We start from the raw sequence: 6,000 nt of genomic DNA on the forward strand, positions 1-6,000 counted from the left end.
TTTGATCTCTTCATGATTCAAACCTAATAGCAGTATTGCTGGGTCAAAGGGTTTATGCAGTTTTATAGTCCTTTGGGTAGAGTTCCAAATTGTTCTCCAGAATGGTCATACTGGTTCACAACTCTACCAACAATGCATTAGTGTACCTGTTTTTCCACATCCTGTCCAGTATTTGCCATTTTATTTTTCTATCATTTTAGCTAATCTGATAGGGGATGGGGAGGAGAGTGCCTTACTAACATTGTACTTTTTGTTTTACCCTTCCCCATAAGTCTCTATTTCTGGAAGAGTACCCCTTCAGTTTTGGAAGAAGGAATAGCCTGTACTACTACCTTAGCATAGTAGGCACTTAATAAATGTTTACTGACTTACCTATTATTTTCCCACCCCCATTAGTAATTTAAGAAATATTAGAATAATTTCTTTTCACAACCCCTTTCTCCTATTCTCCCTACTGAATCTTCCATTGTTACAAAGAAAAGATTTAAACAAAACACAATCAACAGTCAATCAAGAAGCATTTATAAGCACTTGCAAAAGATAATGTGATCCTGGGCTACATTAAAAGAGTTCTCCAAGAATAGGGAGGTGATAGTTTCATTGAACTCTGTCCTTATCAGAATTTATGGATTGTAGAGTTCAGTTCAAGGAACCGTGACGTAAGAAGTGTAGACAACTGTAGAGGGTCCAGAGGAGAGCACCTTAAATAGTAAGGGCACTGAGTGCATGTGATATGATGATCCATTGGAAGTAGTAGAAGTATGAGAGTTGTCTTCAAGTATTTGAAAATCTGTTGTAAGAAGAAGGGGATGGACTTGTTCAATCTTCACTCAGATACAGAACTAGTAACGATATGTAGTTACTAAAAGACCAATTTATTCTTTATGACAAGAAAAACTTCTCAGGCATTAGAGTGCCTAAAGAAGTTGGTGGGTTCTTACTCTTTGGAGCTTTTTAAGCAGAGACTGGAAGACCACTTATTAGATATATTATAGTGAAGATTCCTTTCCTCTGTCTGGTGACTACTGAGATCTGTTTTAGCATTTTTTGTGATCATATGAATATATCCTGTTTTGTGATTGACATCCTCTTTAGTCATGGCTATTCATATGGTGTAGCTGTCTCACTCTGATGTACCAACTTTACTAGTAACTACTTTCTTCCAATAATCATAAACTTTAATTCTAAAAAAAAAAATCTTTTTTTTTTTAGAATTAAAGTTTATGATTATTGGAAGAAAGTAGTTACTGGTAAAGTAACTAAAGCAGGGGTGGGAAATTTGTCATTTTCTTTTGAAATCATTTGCATGATCAATCCCTGGAGATGATAAACTGAAAGTTAGGTAGAACAACCTCCTAGTGCTTGAATTCTGTAATATAATATAATATAACATAATGTAATGTAATATAATGTTCTTTGGCTTTCCTGGAGGTCTTGGGACCAGCCTTCTTTTCATCAGAGTAATCACCACAAGAGTAGCCAGGTGTTAAAGTCCAAAAGTCTTTATTGTCTCCTTTGCCTGGTGCTCAGCTAGCTTTCTCGTGGCCTTCAGAGGGGACTTGGTTTCAGTGGAGGAAATGCAGGAGGAAATGGAGGAGCCTGACAGAAGATGGAATGAATCTGAGTCTAAGGTCTTGTGCTTTAGCCTCCAGTACGATTGTCTTCCCTGGCTCTCTCACTTTGGCTGAGGCTCCCAGCTCATATGCTCTACACTGAGTGTAAACCGATCATTATATCACTAGGAAATCATTATTTGTTGTAAGATTAAATCAATCATACTGAATTAACCATTGTCTCATCAATTCCACTGAATTAGCACCTTGTAAGAATCCTTGTTTTAAGTACAGAGTTCTGGCCCATAACAGCTGATAATTTTGTATGGTCCAACAATGATGTTATAAATATTCAAATGGCCATTGGCAGAAAAAAAAAGGTTCCCCACTCCTGCCCTAAAGGAAGTAGAATGCAGTGTGCTTTGCAAAAGACCCATTTCCAAAATGAGCTTATTTGCTAGAAATTTATTTGCAAGAAATCTAATTTTATTCCAGATAATAACAAATGGCAACACAGAGCAAAATGACAATTGTTTCAATATTTCCGGCATTTTTCTTTCTTCTAAAGAACTTAACTTGTATTCTCAAGTTAAAGATAATGTAAGGTGCTTCTCAAATCTTAAAATCCTATGGGAATTTTCTCTATCTTTGGTCTCAAAAGATTCTATATTTACAGAGGAGGCCCAGTTAGGTTAAGTTTAGTGATTTTGCCCATGATCATAGACTCTCTTTTATTCTATATTGCTTCTTGCTGGAAGAATATTAATATTACAATGTATTTTTCCACTTCTTTTCTAGTTTGGAGATTATAACTACTAGGGATGTTTTAACCACTACTAATTTGTGATCTATAGATTTAGCTAAACCTTTGTTGCTGTTCAACCATTTTTCTACTTTACTCTTATCAATTGTTCTTATTCAGCACAGCTAATCTTCCTCTTACCTGGTGTTGCACATCTGATGTTCAACTTTGCAGGGCATTTTTTGACCCCTTAATGTGAATATTTCCCAAAGGTCTATCCTAGGTCGTTTTCTTCATTGTCAATGTTGTCATTATTGTCATCATCATCATCATCATCATCATCATCATGTTCTTGATTTCTTGTTCTTCTACTTCTCTTTTATCATCTCCTCCTTCTCCTCCTCTCGATTAGCGGGGAGAGGCAACTGAAAAAGTTGAGGATGTGTTCAGGATCAAAACTGAGTCAATGATGAAAATTTAGGTAATGAATTTGTTCTGGGGGAGATTTGATGCTTGTTGAGTCAAAACCAAGTAGAGCTACTAATGGCAAATGTAGAGAGGTGAGTGCTGTTATTATCCCTATTTTACAGATGAGAAATTGAGACACAGAGGTAAAGGGATTTGTCCATTTGCCCAATTAGTATTCAAGATAATATATATTCAAGTACTCAAGTCTTCTTGATTTGAAATCCAACACTTTGATTCCTTAGTTGGCATTCTTTTCTTATTTACACTTCTTAAAACTGTTTCCTCTCTTAAGTGAATATGTTTCTGCATTTATTTCCCTCTCTCCTTTCTCCTCTCTGTCTCTCTCTGCCTCTGTCTCTGTCTCTCTATCTCTGTATCTCTCTGTCTCTTTCTCTCTCCCTCTCTCTCTCTCCCTTCTTCTCTTTCTGTTCCTGGTTATGTTAGTGTTTTGCCTATTATCTCCTACTGGTCCAGTCTGTTTGCTGGGGGAAAATGAGGAGGAAGTCTAAATACTTTCTCTGGTTCCACTCTCCTCTTTTCTGCTTTCTGATATAGGTTCAAGAATTTGTCTCCTTAAAGTATTTTCAGCCTTGGAATTCTGGGAAGGTTATGCTATTGCAGGACTAATTCACCTTCTGAAATTCTTCTTATTTAAAGCCTCTGAAAGTAGTTGCTTTCATTAGCCAATTGTGTAGCTCCCTTCATGACCCTCTGAAAGATAGTCACCTCACAAAGACTCCACTGGGCACAAATTACAGTAAAACTTTACACTTTAGTACCTTATAATTCTTTTTCTTGGAGTAGAGATAGTATCCTGCCCTTAAGCATTATTGTTTTTTTTTTTTTTTTTCAGTCTGCATCCCAAGGAGTTTTGTTTTGTTTTAGGGAAAAAGAGCTACTTGTACAAGGGCATTTATAGCAGCTCTTTTTGTGGTGGTTAAGAATTGGAAGTCAAAGAGATACCTGTCAATTGGGGAATGGCTGAACAATTTGTGGAAGTAATTGTAATGGAATATTACATACTATAGGAGACCAGAAGGATAATTTCAGGAAAATCTGGACAAATACATGAACTGATGCAGAATGAAGTGAACAGAACCAAGAGATCATTGTACACAGTAATAGCAATAATGCATGATGAACAACTGTGAATGACTTAGTTATTCTCAGCAATACAATAATCCAAAACAATTCCAATTTATGATGAAAAATACCATCTGCCTCCAAAAAAAGATCTAATGGAATGTGAATACACAAAAGCATGCTATTTTTCTTTTCCTTCCTTCCTTCCTTCCTTCCTTCCTTCCTTCCTTCCTTCCTTCCTTCCTTCCTTCCTTTGTTTCAGAAAAACCTGGGAAAACTTATATGAACCAGTACAAACAATCCACTTAATAGACCTTTAAAAAAGTTGAGTCTTCCTTATTTTCTCTCTCCAGAATGTGTTGCATAAATTCTGTCTCTTCCTGGATCCTCCTGTGAGAGGTAGGGGAGTACTCACTCCAGCAAAAATGATGATGCTCACATGTGACAACTAGAGCAGAGTTAGTAGAAATTGAGCCTGGGTCCCAACTACCTCTTTATGTTTCTTTTCCATAGCAAAGGTTACTGAATAATAGTCCTGAGATAGATTCTTCTAGCTCTGATAGCAACCTAGTGAATTCCAGAGCTCCTGATTCCCTTCACTGGTGTTGGCTGCAGTACAGAAGGTAAACCCCTACAATTCCTATAATACTTCTTGGAAGAAAAGAATGACTGGACACAAGAAGAACTTCTATCTTCCTTTAATAGAAGCTATGAACCTTGAGGGACACAGTGCAGAGCCAAGGTTAATGTGAAATGCCTATTCAGCAGTCTTATACAATGCTTCATATTTTAATGTTTTATGTATCAACTATTCAGGAAAATATAACAGTATTTATAAGTTACTGTTGCTTGTTTAAGTCTTTGTCAATGCATGCTTGGGAGTCTTTAGTAATAAGCATTTCTTTTGTGTGAAAGAAATAAATAGCTGTTCTATGCCTGATTTACATTTTTCACTATGTTGCTTTTCTACTCTCTTTTTGGGGATTTTTCTAGACTTGAGCCAAATATAACCTTTAAATGATTTCCCCCAGAGCACAAAGACCTAGAAAGCTTTAGAAAAAAAGGAAATCCCTCTCTTTGGGGGCCAGTTTCCACCAAAATTGAATGAAATATAAATGATAAGAACAAAGAAAAAGGGCCTTAGGCCCTTTCTTTACCTTTACCTTGGGGTAAAAGAGATGGTACCCTAACTCCCCAGGCTGAGCATTTGTGTAGTGGTAGATTGCTTAATATATATATATTTGTTTTTGTAGCAGAGTGACTTAACTAGTAGGATTTGAAATATGTTTTCCTTTAAGCAAGGACAACAAATGAATGTTTAACTGTTACACCCTGGATCTCATTATTACCCTATAAATATTCTACTTCATTAATCACAAACTTTGGGATCTTTTTGACTTTGTGTTCTTGTGACTTAGAAAATCACAAATTAACATTATCTATGCCTTACTGTATTTTTATTTATTTTGTTAAACATTTCCCAATTACATTCAGGAGTTTTGCTACCATGAGTTTGATACCTCTGCTCTATATGACCATAATCTTTTATTTTATTTCTTTTCTATGTTTCTTAAATATATCATTCACCCATATAGACCCTCCAGTCTCTATCCCTCTGTTCTTCCTCAGGTCATTACTCTTTCTCTGACTTTGATTTTTCCTTTCCCCGAAATTTCTATACTTAATCAGCTCAGTTAACTCAAATCCCTTACCTCCTTTTCATATTGTTACTCATTCCCTGACAAATCCCTGCTTCTAACACGTGCCTCCTATTCAGAGCATGATGAACAGTCAGAGGAATTCACACAACTGTACTGAGTGGCTTAGAGAAATGAGAACCAGTAGGAATTCCTTAACCTCAGCTTTCTGAAGGAGCTTTGATTTCCCTCCTAAACCCTGACTTCAGGAATATAGGAGAAGGACTTCTTGTACAATGTTTGTTTCTGAACCCCAGCCACTTAATTAGAAGGGAAGATTTCCTAGGCATCATAATCTTGGAATTTAGCCTGCTGTCCTGAATTTGTGGGTGGAAATTTTCAGAGGCTAAATAGGTGACCAGACTCTTTTGCTTACTCTCCAACATTTATCAGTAAATATTCTCTAAGGCAGATGGATATATAGTAGATATTACTACTATGCTATTAACAAGTCAAA

This window comes from Antechinus flavipes, chromosome 4 (genome assembly GCF_016432865.1).
Source record: "Antechinus flavipes isolate AdamAnt ecotype Samford, QLD, Australia chromosome 4, AdamAnt_v2, whole genome shotgun sequence".
Classification (NCBI taxonomy): Eukaryota; Metazoa; Chordata; class Mammalia; order Dasyuromorphia; family Dasyuridae; genus Antechinus; species Antechinus flavipes.